Raw genomic sequence first — 22,426 nt, forward strand, 5'->3', positions numbered from 1 at the left:
TTACCTTTTCAACTAGAAGAATGTTTTCAACATGAGAAAAACACAAAACCAGGTCCAACTCTGGGTGACCAAATCCCTGCTGTTAATGACACCGCTGTGTAACGCCAAAGCAATTTGGACAACAGTAAATAGAGCCTGAATTTGCTTAGACAGAAGCTCTGCAGAAGCTGACTTTGACAGTGTATCCACACTTTCCTGTGCAATGAGTCACTCAGTTGGATACTGCAGCCTTTCACCAGCTGGGCCAACAAAAGGTAGTGCTGTGCAGCACATTTCTTACCTGAAGTCTCATTGGAAAAGACAGAAGGAAAGCCTTTTAGCCTGGATCCTTGCAAAAGCATCTGGATGCAATCTCAGGTCAGTAAAATGCTCAGGCACCTTCCCATTACGTGCAGGAAGTTTTCCACTCACAATCAGGCTTTTTTTGAGGAAATCCTAAAATATAACAGGAAAAAGTTCTCATAAATCATGAATCCTTTTATCAATCAGATTTTCTAGCCTAAAAATGGAAAAAGTACTGAGGGGTCAGGAGGATATTCTTGGAGGATATAACTTGCTGAGTTAGTAGTGTTTTGGTCACTGCATTCCCCATGGTACTGAAAGGTCAACTGCCCACAAGTGCAATGGTATTTCCAATATCGTAATGCATAAGTGCAGGTGTATCTTGCTTTGCAATCAAAGCAAATGAGTTTAGAGAATATTTAGAATATTCAATCGGACTTTCCTGATCTCTTATAAAAATACATTGTGAATGGGACTGCTACGTATTCTGATCAGAAACATTGCTATCACATCATCAAAAAACATATACGGTACACATCTACTAGGCAAATTCATTTAGTAATTATACTATACAAAAAAAAAACCAAGAAGATTTGTAGAAAGCACCAGCAGAAAATCACTGTTACTGTCTACAAAATATTCTGCAAAACTCTGTTCTCAATTGCATCGCTGTAAATTTGTCATAGGTCCATTCACTGCCACAGTCTCATGATTCTGTCAGCTCCAAGTCCGAGCCCAGCAGAGCCACTGCAAAGCCAAAGTTATTTGCAGTTTCACATAGTGATGAAACATAGCTGTGTTCAGTCTATCGATCATCATTCTTTTGAGATGCGGAAGGCAAACTGAATCACGGCCTCTGTCCTAGGCATTACCACTCTGTTTCGGTGATCTATGCCATCTTATTCCCCCAAGAACTTTGTAAGTAGTCACAGAGAAGCAAAAATGCAAAAGTATTCTTTTCCTCTCAAGACCACCGAAAGCTTCTAAATGGTTCAAACGATCTAATTTGTAAAATGAATTATCCTACACAGCAAATACCTGATATGAAATTTCTGGCTATGAAAAATCCTACAGACTTTCTCCAGCCTCAGATATTTTGGATTAAACACCTGAAGCAGTCTGTGCTTATCTTAAGGTTTGAACTTCTTCAAGTTTACTCAGCATAATAACCAGAGGTGAATTTAGGCTATCAGAGCCTCGAAAGATCTCAAGTGCTCAAAGCAGGCTGACACACCAGAGAAAAAAAAAGAGTATCTATCTACAGTGTTCAAATGAAACCTAAGAGAAAAACAGCGTAGAGCGTAATTGATGTTCTCTGAATCCAGATGGGAAGAGAAAATGGCATCTACTTATGGACATTCTCAGGGTATTTTAACAAGAAAAACAGCATTTAAAATGTGTATGCAATGCTAGAGGGATGAAATCTTGAGTCTGAGAGATCATTAAGTTCTTACTTGGACTTAGATTGTTCAAAAAGTAGGGGAATTTTTGTATTCAAGAGGTAAGGAGAAAGAATTCATGATACAAAAATGTCCATAGAGCACAGGCTATAGAGCTACCAAAGCAAAAACACCACCCACACCACCACCACCCTGCAATTTTTATGTAGAAGGTAAAATTTCATTTATAGATTTATATTGTGTTACACTTATGATTCCAAACTGTTCAAGAGCAAATGTGCAATATACACAGTGATTTCAAAATGTTCAGATTAATGGATGTTGAAGCAGATGAGTTTCTTAGTACAAGAGAGAAAATGTGCAGGCAGTAGATCTGTGAAAATAATGATCAAAAAAGAAAAACAGCAAAAAAGTCCCAAAGCACGCACTACTGAGATGCAAGCAGAGCTGACTTTGCAAAAGAGTCTTTCAAGAGCTCCTGAGGACTCTGGCAGCGTGCTTGAGAAAGCAGAGAGGGAGAACGTGGTTCTGCACTGAAAAGGCACAGAAAATACCTGCTCCTGCACAGGGCAGTGGGCTGGGCTGGACGCCCAAGGTCAGAACAGCACCTGAGACCCAGAAAGCCCTCTGCATCTTTCAGGAGGGCTATGACATTTGATTATGCGACAGTGTAGGATTTATGGTTTGTAGGATATAATAATGGAAACTGTCTGGGCAGTCATCTCATAAACTGGGACAACCCACTGCAATGGACCAGTCGACCAGCTTGCATTTTTTTGGTTACTGCTCATGAAAAAAAGCCCAACCTGAGAGGAAAGGTGACACAGGCCCATGTTGGTCACAGGGCAGTCTGTAAAGGATGTAACCCATTAAAAATTGAGATATGAAACAAGATATTAAAAAAATAAAATAGGCAGGGGGTGGGGGAACAGCTCATGTGCACCTGGAAGTAAAAAAATACAACGTAAAGCTTCTAATTCAAAAGATAAATGGCAGAAGGGCCTGCCACGCTGCTCGCTGATCATTTCCAACCAGCACAAAGACAAAGCTCACCTTTCCCCATCCCCTGCTGCATTTTTCATCCATCCCCACTTCCTCCAGGAGAGCCATGCAGCACTCTCCACGCTGCAAGAGGTGCAGAGAACAAGGCAGCCCACGTTCCTGTGCAAGCAGTTACGTCCCTCTGCTCACTGTGCCACCAGGGGAACTCCACACCCAGTCCTTCGTGCTTCTGCTTTAAGGAGCAAACACTCCACCTCCAAAACCATCCTTATCAAACAGCAGGGACTGGCTTTGCTTATTTAATTACCAGAGCTTCTGACAAAGGAATATTTCTTCCCTCTCAAAAGAGTTTGCTTTTATGTTTGGAGAAAGAAAATAAAAACAAATCACAAGCACATACTAATACCTAAAGGTAATTGCTTCACACAGAGCAGGGTGAATAGGCAACACTCAGTCCTTCCATTGAAGCTGCAAGCACCAGCAAATGGAAATGTCTGCTCAAAGCAAGGAGATTAAAAACATTTGTACAGAATCCCACAAGAGATTATAGCACTTCTACAGACTCTCTCAAAGGGGAAAAAAAAAATAAAAAAAAAAAGAAGCCAACCCATCATCGTAGTTTTCTCTAAAGCCCCAAACAAAATGTTAGCTAGAAATTGTTTATTGTAAGCTTGGAAAATACACTTTGGCACATGACAGCTCCTTAGTTCAGGGACATCCCCCCAGATTCTGGTCGTACCTGGCAGCAGAAACACCTGAGGGCCTCCAGGAAAGATGTGATCTCCAGGGATGATGCATAAACTCAGAAACAGTAAATCAGCTTTACTTAAGAGCTGTCTGATCCTCCATCAATATTTAGATACACAATCTTACCATAAGCCATCTCTTCCTTATGACTTCCATGGCGTTTTAACCATGTAAGTTTTTTATACGTGTAGGTATCTGAACAAATATACATGTGCATGGGTGTAGCTTTATCTATGCACGTTTATGTATGGATGAATATATACGTACAATGCCCATATGTAAAGGTGCAAAGCTAAAACCCCTGACAGCCATAATGAAGAGGGGAGCATCCTGGCAAGATCGTGAAGTAAATCACGTGCCAAATGATGAAAGCAATCCTACAGAACTGCCCTTTATTTATCTGAACAAAGGCAACTGCGAGATGTTCTCACAAGCCCCAAAAGATGACGTCTCATGGCTTCCAGGACCTTCTGGGAAGACACTGGAATTGCATTCCTCTTTTGTGTCTAAGCCACAGAATGACTGAAAGTCCTGGGATTAATGATGAGATGCTCAAACACAAGAAAAAAGAAAAAGATGTTCAATAATACAAATATTTCCTGTTTCCCTGGCACTGCAATGAAAACATACTCCACCCAACTAGAAAATATACTTACAATGTACCTCCATAAATGTATCATAATATTTTTATAACATTTACAAAACTTAAAAAACAGAAGAAAACACATGAAAATTATTTTCCTTGTGTTGAAATGCATCAACAGTTTTGCTGGGGGTATGGAGAAGGAAGACAAAAAACATACAGCATGCAGACTTAAAAGTTACTGCTTTAAAAGAGTAAGAAGTAAACCAAATACAAATGAAGTGTCATTCGTGGCAGAGCTAGAGTTGGTGTCCTTCAATAATTTTAGAATTTCTAGAAGAATCTGTCAGTAAGATGACGGATATTGCTCACAATCATGATTATTTAGATAACATCCCAGCCATGATAGGCGTTTTGGAGACCAATATGATTTATTACTTTGTCTGCACAGTACTGTCAGACCCAGGCTGCAGCAAGTCAGAGTTGCATGGAGAGCGGTTATTGAACAGCCTGCAATAAAGACAATGTTAGAAACAGATTTTCCTGTCCTTTGTATAACTTTATGAAAGCTCTCTTTTAATATCTAAGGTGAACATTCCTCCGTCCAGATAAATACCAAGAATTAATCTGCATTTCAAGAAAAGTTAATCCTTTCAAGAGAATTTCCCAGATTATAGCAAAGGAAAGCCTAGTTTGGAATGTCAGCCTGGTTTTGTTCTTCATCTCCACACCACAGCCTGTACTGCCCAGTTCCAACAAGAATGCACTAATTCCCACCACGATTTCTCTTCTGAAATAACGATTCTCATTTTTCAGTTCCCTCCAGATTACATCTGGAGAAGTCAAAATCTCAGGACTGTCATACCTGTCAAGTTGGTGATGCTCTGAGACCACAGGTGAACTGCTGCTGTTAAACAGAATGGATGTTCTCTCGGTTTGCTTGTGACCGAGGACTGCTTGCAATATTGAACAAAGCAGAGCAACATCCTGCGCCGTTTCATTTATCGCCCCTAACTAAGCACACTGGTCTTACCATTTAAATACTGTGTAAGTTTAGCAAGCAGTACCCATGAGGAGATTTCTGCATAGATATATGACAATAGGAGAGACTCTTGTCATGCTGTGAAGCACAGCAATGATTATCTTGCCCCCTCAAACAGCAGAGGAAAAAGTTCTTCATCCACCAAGTGTGCTGCTAAGTGCTTTTGACGTTGCAGAGATGACAATTACTTTAATACTTGTCAGCAGATGCTGCCTGCCTCCGCTGATAGAGAAACGCCTTCCAAATCAAACATTACAGAAAGGATCCTGTCAGTCAAAGATCAGAAGCAGGTCACAATGGTCTGAGACCAGACACAGACACACCCACAGACCTTCAAGATCTCTGTAGGGACTTCTGGTTTCTAAATGGAACAGTCCCAGGTACTCACAGAGAGGGAAGTGCTCAACCATTTTCAACTTCCTGCCTAGAGGAAAGGAAATGTAATTGATGGAAACAACAAGGGGAGATTACTTCAACTGCAGCTTGTCAGAAGCTTCAGGGGGAAAAAAAAGAAAAAAAAAATCGGAACTTACTGTCAAAAGCAGACCTTTGGTTCGCTAGAGCAGATGAGGATCAAAGTATGGGGAAATGACAGCAGGAGAAGTTCCTCATCTTAGAAAATGAAACAGTTTGTTTTCAAGAGAAGCTTGTGATAATATGATTGTTTCTAGTGAAAATATTCTAATCAACTTAATTAAGAGCCAATTTTCAAAATGCCCCTTACTCAAATCATCGTTCTTTGCCCTCAGTAAAGGGATTTAGGTCCACACAGCGCAGGGGGTGCTGGTTACTGATGCTGCTGGGGAATTTGAAAGAAGTAGAGGGGAGGAAATCACAAAGGTCACAAGCAAAGGCAGAAAGAATGCAAATGAAAAAAAAAAAGATCAGGACATCGTTCTCGCCCAGACAGACAGGAATTCACTAACTTTAATTATGCCTACAATGGATTCAACACCTACTAGGGGGATGCAGCAAAAACTCTGAATAATTAAATATCTAAACACCTAAGAAATGGAGAATCTTCTCAAGTTAAAGTAAGTTAATAGTGAGAAGTTTTCAATTCAGATCATGAAACCCTCATTTCCTTTTAAAGAACAGACTTACTATTATGAGGCAGACTAAACCTAGCAGCTTGTCTCCTTAAATCTTGCTTAAATATTGACATTCTTAAAGATCTTTCCCTACGAAATTTATGTGACATTTTCTAACAGCTGAAGCGGCTCATATACATTGATATAATTACATGGTTTGCTACTTCACATTGTTCAAAAGATTCTTCTGCTGGAAACGACATTGGCAACTGAGGAACATTAAATAATAGAACTGAAACCCATTGTGTTGCCTTCCATCAACAGTTCCTTCCTTTGAGCCACCAAATTTAACAAAACAAACAGTAGCATTGGGAAACGGTAGAAAAGGGATAGAAAGTATCAGGGCACACAGAGCGTAAGATTGCCACAGGCTTTACATACATCTGCATATATGCAGGAAAATTAGCATCCACTATGAGAAAACCTGAGCTGGCTGAATAACTGAGCTCAAAACGGTGCTGACATGCACAGCTCTGCACACTGGGGGCAGAGCTGCCTCTGTTCTCACACACGGAGATCTGTATGAGAAGTCCACCAACCTATGCTGACAGTGTTTCTTAATGAACATTCCTTGGAACAAGAATGGTTAATTATTATGACTGTCAATCAGCTAATCAGTAATATTATGCATTTTTTTTAAGATAGATGGTTTTTCCTAGTTAATGCTGCTGTTGAGTTTGCCATAAAACACTGAAAAAGCATCAGTGAATAAGGAGGAGATCAACTGCTGGAGTAACTGCTCACCAACTGCTCCTTTCATCCAAAGCCTCCTTCCTTGGGATGCTTGGTTAACTGAAACCTTGTGAGCAGACAGTAAATGATACTCCATTTAAATCCATTATTCTGATATTTAGTAAAAACTCCTGTTAAATTAATACCCAGGCCCTCCCAGTATCCTAACATGCTTTTAATTAGCTTAGACTATCCCAGTACATAAAATACTTCATAAATTTAGTTCTGAGGAATCATTCCTTCTCAGATTTCAGGCAGCTTTCATGGCTGATTCAGCCCTTGGCCAAAAACCTCAGCATACTTGGAGCAGTTTCTCAGCTTTCCTTAATGGGTCACAGCCGCAGCTGGACCTCACACCTTGGGAAGAGCAGTATTAACTCCCTGTTAGGGCTCTACAGTGCATTACTACGGCAGACAGTTAGGAATAATCTAAAAAAAAAAAAAAATTAGAATAGGAGCTAAGTCAAAGCTGCCTCAACTGCTCATTTATTCAGGAGCTATGACAGCGAGATGAGTTCTGCGTTAACAGAAATTTTGCATTTTCTTTCGCGGAGCCACGAGTTTCCCCTTCATAATTTAATGAGCAAATTCAGCAGCTGCATGGCAATGTCCACCTACAGACACCCACGCAGACACATAACCACTGCCTGTGAGTGCCAGAACTTCCAAGAATAAAGAACATATTTGTATTTCAATACTGGATTGGTATTAGGAGAAAGCCCATAATAATAACTTAAGCAGGTGGTAGAGGTGGGAATGTGCTTTGGCCAACTGGTATTTTGGAGAAAAAAAGAAAACTGCATCTATAAACAGACCATTTATTGTGCAACGATCTGTTTTTATGGATATTGCCATCATATGGAAACAACGCCGCTATCTTTGTTGCACGTCCATTCAATTTTAATTGGACCACAGATATATTTATTCATTTACATCATAGATGTAAGTATGTTTCAGTATGTGCAAGAGGCATTGCAAATACATTGTGCAGCTGCAGTGGGCACTAGGACAGCTATCCAACAGTATGCCTGAAATCTATGTTTGCAGTTTTGTGGAGGATAAAAATCAGCCGGTCTGAGTCAAAGGAGCTTTGATGCTGGTTCTCCACCATTAGTGCCAGAACAACTGATCCTATTCTGGTAAACAGCAAGTACTTTCCCTTACAAAATACACGTGAGAAACAGAAAATGAAGTAAATCTATGCAAACAACAGGCTGACATACATTAGCCAAGTACATTAGCAAAGGACGTGACAAGCACCTGCAAGAAGGGAGCACGAGCTCTGCACACACCCAGACACAGGTCCTGCAGGCAGCACTGTCCCACAGCCACCCCACGGGATGGGGCTGAACCTGGGGGCAGCGCTGGGCCTGGAACCCACACCAGGACCTTAACTTGCCTGTTTGATTCCTAGAGCTTTTCTGCCACTAACCCGGAGCTGAATGCTCACAGGGATGGGAGGAGATGCTCAGAGCTCCTGGTGCCGAGCAGAGGCTTCGTGCCACTAATGAGTACAGAGCGGGGCACGCAGGGCTGAAATGCTGCCCCAGAGAGGAAGATTTATCTTCCTGACAGATAGCAGAAGAAGGGAATGGATTTTCTCCCCTGCAGCCTTCTCCCCCTTAGCAGTCTCGCTATGACTCAGCACTGCTGACTGCAGCTTTTCCACCTGCTTTGCTGGGTTCTGGTCAGCTTGTCCTTGCCTCCTACAGATTCTGGGTTTCTTTGGTTTTGATTTTGTGGGGATTTTGTAAACGTCAGCTTTCAACAACAGGTTTTTTGTTATTATCATAGGGTTAGAAAGGAAAATAGCTTGCAGTCCAATGGTCGGGTCTGTGCTCATTTACGTAGTCTGAGCGCCACTGGAAGTAAAGATTTACACCACACCAGGAGCCAGTTCTGAACCTTCGAGCTACTTTAAATTTGCCAGCACGATAAAATGTCACAGATTCCCCCTGTCCTTCAGCTTCCATTGACAGTGTTTTGAAATGGTATTTCTGTGAAACATTTGAACCTCGACTGCCATCTCTTCAGCTTATAAATATGCACAGGCTCACAGCTAGCCAAACACATGCATGCTATCATTTCTCTTTTTTCTGAGGCTTGACAGTACCAGACGTGCAAATGAATTTTCAAACTCCAAACCTCCTTTATTCTAAATTCCTGGTAACCCTCCTCCCCCGAAATGTGAGAACTGTCATCATTTTCAAGTGTCTTGAGAACGTTTTTTCCGTAGCGGTGCTGCAGCTGGTGACACCCAGTGTCTGAGTCAATCTCACCACGGCCGCCGCCGACAGCTCCTTGTCAGCAGCCACTGCAGCACTCCTCCATGTAACGCTATGGAGTCAGCTCCCCAAAGGACCAGCCTCACTGGCACAGGATTGTAACACTTTTTAGCATGCTCACCTCTACTTCCTATGCAGTGTATAAGCCGATATCTGGAAACAGCACTTCCAGGCCTCTGCGACAGACCTGAAGTGAGGCATTTACTGCCTCAGAACAATGAAGTCATATGCAAACTGCAGCTCTCTTGTTTTTTTCTTTATTGTTTTCTGTAAGGATGCTATCGTCTTCAGAACGAGCAGCGCAGAGGTGGAATGCTCATCAGTAGGGGCCTTCTGGCTGTGTGCTGCAGATAAACTGCACAGAGGCACTTGATTTTCTGACACCTCAGGCGGCAATTTGGCCAGAGACACAGAGCACTAAAAGCAACAATTCTGGAGCAGGCGGCATGCAAAGAGTGCTCCTTTGCTTGCACCGAACAACATGGGACCTTCAGCAGTAAATAACTGTCAGCAGCCACTTGGCATACTGGGGCTCCTCTCTTTCAGGCAGGCAGATGCGTTGCTGGCAGAGCCACAGCTCCGCGAGGATACCCAGTAAAAACACCAAGGAAAGCCATAAATTAGTGATGATAAAACAACGGCTAGATTGACAAAGTAAAATGAAGCAAACCACACAAAGTCAGGTTAAAATACCTGTCTTTAACAGCTGGAATACACGGTGAGCTTTTGCCAGCCTGGCAATGCTAGGATCTTTTTTGTGCTTAAAAAAACCCTTTCTTTCGGTCTTACTAAATATCACAGAAAGAAGCTCCAAGGAGGTTCTCTGAAGAAACGTAATTGGGATGAATTGGAATCAAAAAGTCAAAAGGTCTGGACAGAAAACAGTTCAGATTTTACTGGGGTTGGCAAGACAAGTCTTGAGTGCAGATAAAAAGTACTATTAAGAGCTTGCAATATATTGTTCTCCCATGTTGCCTTTCCTTCTGCTTCATTGTCACTGCTTTTTACAAGACAGAAAAATCACAACTGCAAGGACAGAGAAGCCTGGATAAGGCAAAGGACTGCTGTGCAACCTCTCATCTCCTGTAACAAAACTTTTCTATATAAAATTCACAACTTAGATAACGTGATGTAGAATTCATCACAGTTTAGTAATTCCCTGAGTACTGAAAGGGCCGCTGAGAGCCACTGGTGGGCCTCAGGACAAACACTTCACAGTTTTCAGGACAGTGCGATGGGCATGGATTTGATCATATCCTTTCCTTTGACAACGATGCTGACCGCCCGATTTCCTCAGTGAGAGCTGTTATCTTGGAGAAGCTGAGAAGAAACAGAACTGGAAGGGTCTCTGGAGGTGACCTAATTCACTCACCCGTCCTATGCAGGACCGACTCGCACCTCCCTGGCAGCTTTCAGACCTGCCTTTGGGCAGCTGAAGGCAGTGACAGCGGGGTTGCAGCCTCATGTCCAGACAGCCCCAGACACACAGAGACATGGCTCCTGCACACGTGCAACAGAACTGCTCTTCCCAAGCAGCAAACAGGTGAAATACACTCAGAATTAACACGTGTCCATAGGGAAAGCCTGTCAGTTAGGTGAGTGCTTTACTCCTGAACAAGTTTCCTTTACGTGCAAGGAGAAAGTTTTTTAACTGACTGACTCCATTGAAGTGTCACAGTAACACAACCTCCCATTCCACAGCTGCAGAAGCACTATTTTCAAACAAAAAGAATGTCCCAGAGAACACTTTTCCTTACACATAAGAGTAGAAAGGTGAACATACCGTTTTTTTTTTGTTTGTTTGTTTCTTTTGCACCTTTCTTTAATTCCATAAGCTGCAGAATGCCTGTTCCTTTAGACATATTAGAACATCTTCAACATGCAACAGAGCACATCACTGCAGCAGCTTATTTGGGAAAAATAAGGATGTTGACTTTCACAAATTTTAAATTTTCTAATTATAACAACACGGGCTTTTGGAGCAAGTCAGCTCTCTGTTCAGTAAGTCCCTCCCTACTCTCCACTGATGTGTATACTGATGACTGCACTATATTCCAGGAAAGATAAAATGCAGAGAAATCCAATATGCTGCCTCTCCTCGAGGAATTCATTTGCTGATAAATAGTTATTCTGTCAAGAATCATAACAGTGTAGGGAGACATCAAAGAATTTGTCCAGCTTCCTTCTTTTACACAGAGCACATTTTCAGAAGCTGCACTGCAAGCTGTTTAAGAAAAAAAATAAATCCTCAAATTCAGGGCAAGCATTGTACGGGGCAGACCCTGCCAGGCTCAGGCTGTAAGGGGAATCCACTATCTTTGAAAGGATGTAAGTGAACAAAATAGATTTTAAATGTCCTAAGCTCCCAACAAAAAATGTTTTATTCGAAATATATACAACGCAGTCTAGTGCAAATGAGCAGTGCATGCATATCTTAGCTCCCAAAATAAGGCTATTCCTTTTTTTTACTGTAACATTTTATATTCATTTTGTAAACAAATGATTCTGAATTTCACAACTAACCGAAGTGTTCTTGAAAAGTACCTTCTTTCCTGACTCTTCTTATTCCCCTATACTTCTATTGTCAGAGAAATGCAGGATTAGGATGGAGAGGAGAGAGCAAGAACATCTCAGGAGAGACAGTCATCAGATGAAGCTTTCCTTTAGCTCCTTTTTCAATTGAGTAAGACAAGAAAAGCAACATCATACAGTGTTCAGGAAAAAAAGCACACCAACACACAGCTAGCCCTAATTCCATTCTTCGGTTAACCTACAAACAAGGTGTTTGTTTACCTTGTTCAAACATCAGGCTGTTTTCCTCTGTAACACTTCACTCATGATATAAATAATCTGTTCATCCATTCCCTACTGAATCTCATCTCCCATCTCTCAGTCATTTCCAGCACGTGCCAAGTAATGCTGAAATACATTACAGAATCCAGATATTGAATCCTGCCAAGCAGCAATGTGTACAGGGAAAACGCTAACCTGTTGGTGGGTTTGAAATTTAGAGAGCATCCAAGTGTGGGTTTCACACTGGTGCCAGTGCAATAACATGCTTTACCTTTTGAAACATCCTCTTTGCATGACTGATGATACAGATCAGCTCAGCTGTAGTATCTCGTGACAAGGATATCTCAGAAATAATAACATTCAGAGATAAGCTCTTTTAAAAAAATCACTGCAATGACATTAAAGTGCACAATTACATATGTATTTCCTCCTTTCTTTCAGTATCCTAAGAAAACTTTACGTTCTTCCCATTCAGTACCAAGGCAGCCATCTCTGGACCACCTGTACACCTGGCGGGGCCAACACAGCCAGCAGAGGCTATTTCTGACCCATCCATTTACATATTTTATTGGGAACTCAGCAGCTTGCTGTCTTTCCAAAGCTGCTCTAAGCCTCTTTAACCTCCATTACACACCTGTACGATTTCATCAGCTCCTAGAATCCCATTTAAACTCCCTGCCTGAGCATTCTGTGTTTCCATGGGCTGAGTGCTTTTATTCTGAAGATGTCTGTAATTAGTTTCCTCTGTCTGGTAAGTATCAAAATGCAGAGGTGGTCATTTCAGATCGGAAACTGATAGCTTTAGTTTTATTTTTGGCTCTCAAAATAATGCTCCAACTTATTTTTCCCTCAAGAGAAATAAATCACGAGATAATGCATCATCTAACCAAAAAGTTATTTCCACTGAAAGTACTGCTACTGACAGCATTAATTCTCAATAACCAATGCTTATGCTAAGCCAGAAACTAGGGGGAAAATAATTGTCATGTCTGTGACTGTTACCAATGTTTTATTCTCTTTAGATGCAACTGAAATGGTAATATTTTTGCTCAATGTTTATCACTGTTACACTTATGCATAAAAGATAAAGTTAAAGTATTTTCAGATTGGAGTACACTTCAAATTCAGCCTCTCAATATACAAGCTTTTATGCTCCTCTTGAGGAAAAGTGAATTAAGCTGAAGTTTCCGTGTGCTGGTACTGTACAAGTAGCCAGCATAAAACAGGCAAGGCAAAAGTAACTCTGTTCTAAAACTAAGGAAAAAGCTTGTGTAAAGTTTCAATTGTTTCTGGAAATTCAATTTCCCATGACTGAGAAGCGCGGTATCTCCTCATTGCAGAGGGGCCCGTGTTCTGTCTCTGTGGTGTCATTTCCTGGTCCCAGAGTGACTGCAGACCAGCAGTTCGTCCTCCCAAGGGCTGGCACTGATAAGTACAATCCTATCTGGGCACCAACATCTGAGAACACTGATGTGCTCCGGTACCTACAGAGGAAATGGACCAAAAATGTCCATGACGTACAGCAGGGCGGCTCTGAACACCGGGGCACTACGAATGCCCTGAGTCAATTCCCAGACTCCAAGCCACGTCCTGCCCAGCACAACACCATGCAGATATGGAGTTGGAATCTGTAGTGCCCAGAAGTCATCTCTGCAATTGCTGTCATTGCAGAACAAGGCAATCCATATCCTTTTCTCAAATATTTTATCTAACCTCTTTTGAAAGCCTCCAGTGCAAGAGATATAACAAGCTCCCCGCATTATTTGTGCACGCCCTCGTGTATCCTTAGAGCTGGTGGGTATTTTTTTTGTACTATCTAGCTAAATCTCCCACTGTTATTATCTGAATAGCAATTCTAATGGCAATTTGGATCAAAGGAATATGCTCCTTGCTGTGGTGTGATGAACAGTGAGATGACATTAGTCACTTTGCTTTCCAGTGACTGCCAACTTTTTATGATTAGTAGGGCAGTAAATGAAAATAAGACTCCCGTGGAATCACAAGGAGTCCCATAAAGCTTCTGTCCGTGATTCAAAAAAGCTATTTACCACAGCTAAGTGCAGCTTTCCTATGCAAACAAGTATTTGTTTTCCTAGAGGACAAAAGTAAAGGTACATTTAAAAGAGCTGAATTTTCATCAGACTAAATTCCGAGTTGGAAGAAACAATTCAGGTAGATTAATAAATTGCCTATGTTTCTCAAATGAACTTTGAGATTTATATGCGCCTGAATATAGCTTTTCTGGATGCAATTAGAGGAACATCTGGAGATTCAGCAAGATCATTTGAATGGCATTTGCAATTCCAATGGATTACTCAACTGAAGAATGGACAAGTTGTGATTTTTCCTGTAAACACTGATACAACTTCCAAAGTCTTTCAGACTTGTTTACACAGAATAACAACACTAAAAAAAGTAAAATGCTGGCTAGGATGAGATACTGAAAATCTGAATAAGTGCCGTTAAACATGGCGAATGCATTTACAAATAAAACCCTCTGCCAGCAATACTCCACTGAATTTCATTACTGAGGAGCATATTGTGCAGATACCTTTTCCCTTAACTGTGTATTTCCCCTTGAATTGTTTATGCCCTTAAAATGTAATTAGATGAAGGCTATAAACACAGTGCAGGAATCCAGACCCAGACTGACTCAGCAAGAGTTAGACAGGTTTCGAACAGGTAAGTCATTCATTTACCAGAAGAATGAGGAGTCATTCATTACTTTTGGTTTAGATGCTATTTAAAATCTCACAATTCAAGCAATTGACATTTAATCTAACCAAGGACAAATCTCAGCAAGGCAGCCGATCCGAAACATCTGATCTCCTGGGTCTAAATCAAAAAGAAAAAGAAAAAAAATCACAAGCTAGGCCTCTTTCCAGTTTGAATGCAAGCCAGATCCCCAAACCAGGAAAAATGTCAATAATTTGCCACTCTCTCATGAACTGAAATTATACTCTGTCATCTAGATATGAAACGGGAAAGATGCTGGAGCAGGAACATCATGTTGAATATCCCCCTTGGAGCTGGGCTGTCATGGGCCTCTGATCAAATCCCATCCTAAGCACATGTTATCATTAATGTCCTAGTTAAGCACATATATAAGCACAGTAAATCAACAGGATTATTTATACTCAACTTCACATGCTGTGCTGGTACTTAAGCCTTTTTAAGATCAAGGCGTACAATGACAAAAACACTCCAGGGAACGCAAGGCTTCATTCAAAATCTCTGCATCAGATCAAATCACTCAGATAGAATATATACAAAATATAACCTTTTTTTTTCTTTTAATATATAGTGAAGATATTCTGAAGAACGTATCAAGCAAAAAGAGTTTGATCTCTACTGTAGGCGATGAAGATTTTCTCCCCAGCTCTGGTGGGACTGTTCACTCTAGGTGTCTACACATTGGACATGTGACACACGAACAACAGAGGCGTGAATGAGAGAAGAGGGAAAATAAACAGCACGAGTTAGCTGAGACACTTTGGCTTTACATTTCTGTCCAGTTCTCTGGCTACACGTCTACTTTCATTAGCCTCGAGCCTCTGCTCTGGTATTGCTGTGGTTAAAGGTCACTCAGGACTATGGGATGACTTCTTTTACAGGACTCTCTCCTGCTGAGGGACACCCCTGACAAAGACGCTGTGAAACAGCCACAAAATCCAGCAGTCCAAGTATCATGGGAAAAAATAAGCTTGCATGGGTAAGGCCCTGGAAGTTTTGTTTTAATTTTAAGTCGTACTTAAAGCCTACACCTTCTAGAAGTACAATAAAAGCACTACAGTAAGCACTACGGTTTGCTGAAAAAAAGGCTATTCTGTTAAGAATTCTAACAGTATAAGGATATATCAACAGGAATTTTTTCCTTCATTTTCTACAGAGAAAGACTGAAGCTTAAGCTTTGCTTTGAGATGGGTTTTCCAGCATTAGAGTGCTTGTGTAGTAGATATAACCAGGGCAGCTTATAAACATATATAATCTTTCATTTTGCAGTCCATTGATATTTAGTGATGTGCAACCATTGCAGAGCAGCCCAGCAGCTGCTCAGCAGAGGAAATTTAAATTAGACACTAAAGGCAACCTAATCTGCTTTATGATTAGCAGAACTTTAAACATACGGACATCTCAGGGCTGCTTGAACTTGACCTATTTGTGAATGGCAGAGTTCTCCACTGCCACAAAAATCCTTTCTGAAAAAGAAGTCCGGTCTTCTTACTGAAAATACACAGCATTTGTGCAACAACTTCACTGGGACTTCGTTGTGCACGAATACATACAAACCAATGAGCTGCATTCTAACCTAACCCTTGTGGCTAGTAAGGGTTTACTGAGAATTATAACAATTATTTTTTTTCTTAGCACAGTAAAGAAGTACTTAATGTCAGCCAGCTGGATAGCTTTAGGGCAATACCAAAGCTATTATAAACAGCAAATTACAGCTACAGATTGCTGAGTGTACATCCTGCACACTCAAACATGACAACAAAGCAGAACACCACCAAACGACAACAACGAAAAGCACATGGTGCAGGCACACAGTGACGGGGCAGAGAGATGTTTTAAAGAAGGTTTCGATTTCAAATGTCAAATTTATTGATACGCAAACAAGCCCATTTTCCAATACTTTCAGTATTTGATAGGTATCTTTTTTAAAACAGTGAAAATTGAAATTAAAAGGTTTTTAAATGAACACTGGGTTTCAGTATTCAACCTCACAAAGGTCATGGAGTCTTTGCAGGTATAACTAGTATATCATGTACTGCTCATTCAGATATACAAGAAAAGCATACAGAGTCTGCAAAGCTCTTAATTGCTCACTGATAGAATCTGTGATCTTCTTCCTGAACATTTTTATTCTTGGCAGTATCTCCTCTCCCTCAGGAGACGTCCAATATCAGCTGTATTATACCACATAAATCTCCATTAAAATTAAGAGCAAAGTTTCCACCCATTCCCATGTGAACTGTTTCACATTTAAACTGCACTTACACTACACAGATAAAGGATTCATCCTATGGTTAAAGTGCTTGACTAGAGCTCAGGAGACTTGGGCTTAACTGTCGTTTGTATCACATACTGTACATAACATTGGGAAAAATCATTTAAAATTTCTGCTCTTATATAAGTAGCAAAATACCATTTGCCTGCTGGCCCTAATCCTGTAGATAGGCTTGTGAGTACGTTCCTGCACAGCACAGTTAGTGGAACAGCTCATGACACCCCAGGGAGACCAACACAAAGGAGAGAAAGCGAGGTAGCTATTTGCAAACCAATAGTACTACAATGTCTATCTCCAGGTTACTGAGATCGAGTCAATTTGAAAACAAGATTGAGGGAGAAATTCATGTCAATCAATCAAGAAACCCCACAGACTTCACCAGAGGATCACCTGGTGGGGATGACCCTGGAATTCTCACTGCCTGTTCATCTTCGCAAGCTGTCACAGACCCTGAAACTAAAGGACCACGATGGGCTGCATCACCTCCAGAAGCAAGGTATCATCTAGAAAGTTCTGCTGAATATCAGCAACTGCTCCATTTTTTCAGTCCTCTCCCATGTCTTACCTATTTCTTTCTCCTGCACTTGCAGCAGCTCACCACACACTGCTGCTGCAACTCTTGCACTTTCCAAAATACATCCCCTGCATGTTTAATTTCCACCCACTGCGCTTCATTTTGTTACATTATGGAAGCTCATAAAGGGTTTTCAGATTTTGGTACTGGCATCTGTAGAGTTAATTGTAAAGCCTAAAGAAGTAAAATCACCTGCAGGCAAGCCCCTTAGGAACAGTACGCACTGCCATTCATTTCTAATCCCTGTTTCTCGGCACCCACAGGAAATAAGCGTGAGAAATATGGGTACTATGAATCATTTATGGTGTTTCCCTTATATGAGAAATTGCTTTCCTTACCTATATGATCAGGGTGTCCATTTCAGTTTGTCACGGCTTTCAGAAAGCAGCAGTGGGTCAATACAGAGGCAATTTTCTACCTGTATCCTCACAAGGGCGGAAGGCTGGAACAGTTCTACTTGAAATACAGCTGCTGCCCTTCTGCTAATTGCCCGCTCTGTGCTGCATCCCAAGGCAGCTACCTCCTGCCCATCACTCCTAGGAAGCTCCTAGGAACGTTTCTGATAGAGTACTACAGAATTATGAAGTTGCTTGGGCAACAGTGAACTGAAAAATTGTACAGAAAGTTGATGTCATTTTAATATAATCCTTGAAACATCACATTTACATTAAATTAATTTCCATTCAGGTCAGTACTGCAAGTGTCTGCAGCTCTTAATGTACTTTCCAACTACAGCGTTCACAAGAATGCCCAATCTAGAAGTTTTCAGGTCCATACTGACTTAACAACTTTGATGATTTAGATTTATACATGATAACACATTATTAAGTTGTAATTACATCTTTTGCTATTTGTCACTTTTGCTGTTTTTATATTTCAGCAACTAACTCCCACCTGAAATGGACACACCATTGTATCGCACGCAGCATCACCAGGAACTGAAACATGCTGACAGTTTTTCTCACCATTTTCCCTTGAAACAGATAGGCTGAACCAGCTCACAGATGTTGCTTTTGTTGTAGAAAATTATTGTCTTTTCCACAGAAACACACAGAACCAACTCCCCACAGAACTTGAATCGAAAGCTGAAGCAACTACTTCACTTTGGGTACTCGTCAGCCACTGTAATGTTGCTTTGCAGGTGGTAAAGACCGCCCTGCTCTCTCTTTGCAGCTCTGCTGAATTAAATGGAGAGATATTTGCCTATCACAGTCAGCTCGGAATCCAGCATTTATTCAAAGCTGTCAAACCTCGCGCACTGAGTCAAATCTGTCTAGAACATCCAGGAATTAGTTATCCCGAGGTTGTAAGATGCTTGGGTTGTTTGTTTGAAAACTTGTAATTTTCAAGCAAAGAACCTTCCTAAAATCAAAGACAAATCAAAACCACCAGTGAATTTCAGATCCAGTGCCATAGCAAATTTTTCCTGAGAAGAGAACAAAACCTTGCTGGTTACAGTTACAGAAAGAGTCAGTCTCAGAAGGGTAGTACTGGGATAACCGTGACAATCACCAGTTTACTCCAGTGCTCATTTTATCTATTTTCCACGAAAGCAAAAGCTCTTTAGATGGTTGCTGAAGAGTTACTGTTAAGGTTCTGGACTCGGCATAATACATGAATTGGACTGCCTCAAAACTTCTAGCCTTTACTAGTAGTTTCATATGAATACGTAATTTCAATTACCACCACTACAAGGGAAAAAAAGGGGGAAAAAGAGGAAAAATAAAAGCTGCATAGATAAAATGATGCTTGAGAAGGTAATATGTACACTTTGAAACTGAGATTTTCAAAGACAGACAGAGAGCTTACGTTGTTTCTTACAATTGCAGTGGGAACCTCATCTCCATGATGACCACTCTGAGAAGTTCAGCCACAACTTGCTGTTAATTCTGTCCAGTTGATGCTTCAAAATTATGTCACCTATCAGCTTTTAACGAACTTTAAACTTCTTCTCCAATGCACAGTGAGTCACATCATCGTGTAGGCATTGGTGGACTTACTAGAAATGTGTGCTTCTTTATTCAAATACCTACAGCAATCTTGTGCTTAACTCTGAGTTATCTACATTGCTTATATTTACAGTTTGAAATAGCAATTTGCATGTATCTGCATACATCAGAGTACTTCATACAGGATATTTTTCCCACTTGCTTCGCAAAGAATGAACAATTCAATTTACTCATTTGCCAAGACACAAATATTCTTAGCTGATTACAGTGGCATGATGTACTCTATCATCAGCTAGTATTGTTATCCTAACAACAATAAAATAGGCAATAGCAGCAACTATTTTACATCTCAAAGCAGCAGGAAAAAGTATTTCAACCTCCACTCTAAAGATGCTGCAAAATCAACATGTTCATGGTGCAGAGAAGAAGCACTAGAATCACTCCAAACTGAAGCAATAAAGAATGCAAGTAGAAGCTCTGAAGTCAAGCTCGTGCTTTATCTCGTAGTCTTTACAGCAGAATGCATTAATGCCACGTTCCAATAAGCACAGCAACAGATGGAGAGATGTAACAGCACCTCTGGATCCTAAACAACACATAGGAGGCTTCACGCATGGGGGAGCTGTTTTCTACTACTGTGGTTCTGTTACTTTCCAGAAGTGCTAAAAAATATTTATTTATGTCAGCCTTAAAGGAAGAATAAAGCAGGCTAAAATGCAGCGCGTTTACATTCAATACCCTGGCTTCAATAAAGTCGAGTCTCTTTCAGAACATGTGGAATGAGTTTAATTTCAGCTTCATTTGACTAAATCTTACCCTTAGGTTTGCTTAATTATAGAGACACTGGAAAAGAGATGAGATCATAAATCTCACAGTGTGTTGGGAAGCTCTGCTGCTTATAATTCAGCTAATAGAAAGGGGTGCCTCCTGTGAGAGCCCGTGCCTATACACTGCAGAAACAATGGTAAAATAAACACGATATCAATTGTGTGCAATACTTACTATCTTGTCTTCAATATATTTACTGTATCACACCGAAAATTTGTAAGTACTTTATTATTGATTTCTTGAAAAACAAACAGTGCCTCCCTGCTTCTCTGCTCACCTATTTCCAAGCAGCTTCAGAAGTCAGACACAGAGAAGAGGGTTCATGTTTGTACACAGAACCACAGCCCAGAGAAACACAGCAATGTCTTTATCACTCCTCTGGAAAACTGAGCACAATGCAAGTCAGATGCGCTTTTTGCCATCCCATGTTACAACCTGCATTTTTTATAAATTACTTCTTCAAAACAGATAAAAAGTGATCTTTGCAATGAAACGGCCCTGGCTTTCAAATAAGGTTGATGAAGCTCACAGGTTTTCTTGACACACATCCCTGTTCTTACAAAGCTGAGAATGTCAAGTTACTAAACAAAGCAAATCACAGAACAAACAGAAAGCAGCAACAGCAAACAGGAGATGAAGCTGAGATCTACTGGATCATAAAACTTCCCCTGAATCCTGACTGCTTCGTCTTCCACTTTGTATGTTCTTGAAAGACAGTGTGACAGGGGAAAGGTACAAAGGTCTCCATCAATGGTTTAGAAAAATTATAAACCCAACTCCAGAATGAGGCTTTCATGTCTGGGCTACTCTGATAACTCAGTCTCAGGTAATGTAAATCACACAGTGCAGTTTTGATGTGACAAATGCATTGATCCTTGCTGATAGCTGTTTTGCATCATTTATTTGAAATGCGCACCAAGCCAAGCTTAGAGGAAAATTCTCTTAACCTGCGATCAACTTCTCAAATCACTCAAGTCAAGTTTTGTTGCAAGATGCAAATCCTGAAACTTTCTTCGGGATTGTTTTTTAATTAACACCTTGCTCAGAGCTAATTCACAGTCTTCAAAATGAGCCAGTGAGGCACTTTGATCTCTTTCCTTCTACTCACTATGCTGTGGTTGATGGGGAAAGCTTCCTCTGCTCTTCCTGTTTAAGTACTTCTGGGACACGTTAAACAATAACCTGGTTATATCCTTCCCTCATTATCCAGGGTGTAGCACAGCATCTCACCTTCTGAAGTACAGCATACAGTTTGTTCCAAACAGCAACTATTCTGACTACGCTGCAGCCCTATTCAAGCGACACGTCTGCATTGTTCAGATGAGTCGCGTCCTGCGTCACTCTGACATACCTGCTAACAAGGACTTGAAGTGTTTATTCATGTAATCACGCATTCATTGTTATGCTCCAGTCTTTTTTCAGTGCTACCATTAGTTGTGCACATTTAGTCCATGGTGTATTCCATTGATAAAAAAAGTCAGCGTGGCAATCTAAATAAAAGGAACCAACTTTGGAGATCCTTCTGTACTAAAAATAAAATAACTGCTTCAGGAGCATCAGAAGAAGCTGCACAGAACCCTGTCTTAAAACAACCTTCCAAAAACTTTTTAAATTGCAACTTACGTATGGGATAGGATTTCTCCATCCATTGCAGAAGTATCCAGATAGCAGAGGTCCAATTCCTTGGCACACTTTAATTTCAAGCTTTAAGATGACAGGAAAATGGTTTTTTCCTCCAGACATAATCCCAAGAATTTTCTTTGTTCCATTTTAGTGTTAAAGAGAAGAGACCAAAAATCACAGCGGTCCCACACCACATATGTCTAACCTCTTCTGTTCGTACATTTCATACAAACTTATCTCACAAGAGCTCCATTTGTCTTTCTCACATACATTCAAGCACAAAACTCCTTCCAGACTGCTAGATATAATGGAAAGAATTCCATTTCCCTTCACTGACTGCCTTCTCTTCTGCTCTTGCAAATCATCCCTATGGAGAACACCTCATGCAAATATTTGTCCTGGCCCTCACAGACCAATACCTGTAATACTACTGTACCAAATCAACGCCTGATAATCCATTCAGAACAGCAATTATGTCTTCCACTTT

At 40.8% G+C, this 22,426-nt stretch overlaps 1 long non-coding RNA gene across 1 annotated transcript in view; it reads right to left on the reverse strand.

Moving 5' to 3' along the window:
- The window catches only part of LOC110407256, a 322,658-nt gene that overhangs the window by 175,902 nt on the left and 124,330 nt on the right, over positions 1-22,426 (reverse strand). Inside the window, exon 5 of the long non-coding RNA XR_002443835.1 lies at positions 281-435. This is a non-coding gene — a long non-coding RNA (uncharacterized LOC110407256). The remainder of the gene's footprint in view (positions 1-280; positions 436-22,426) is intronic.

This window comes from Numida meleagris, chromosome 17 (genome assembly GCF_002078875.1).
Source record: "Numida meleagris isolate 19003 breed g44 Domestic line chromosome 17, NumMel1.0, whole genome shotgun sequence".
Classification (NCBI taxonomy): Eukaryota; Metazoa; Chordata; class Aves; order Galliformes; family Numididae; genus Numida; species Numida meleagris.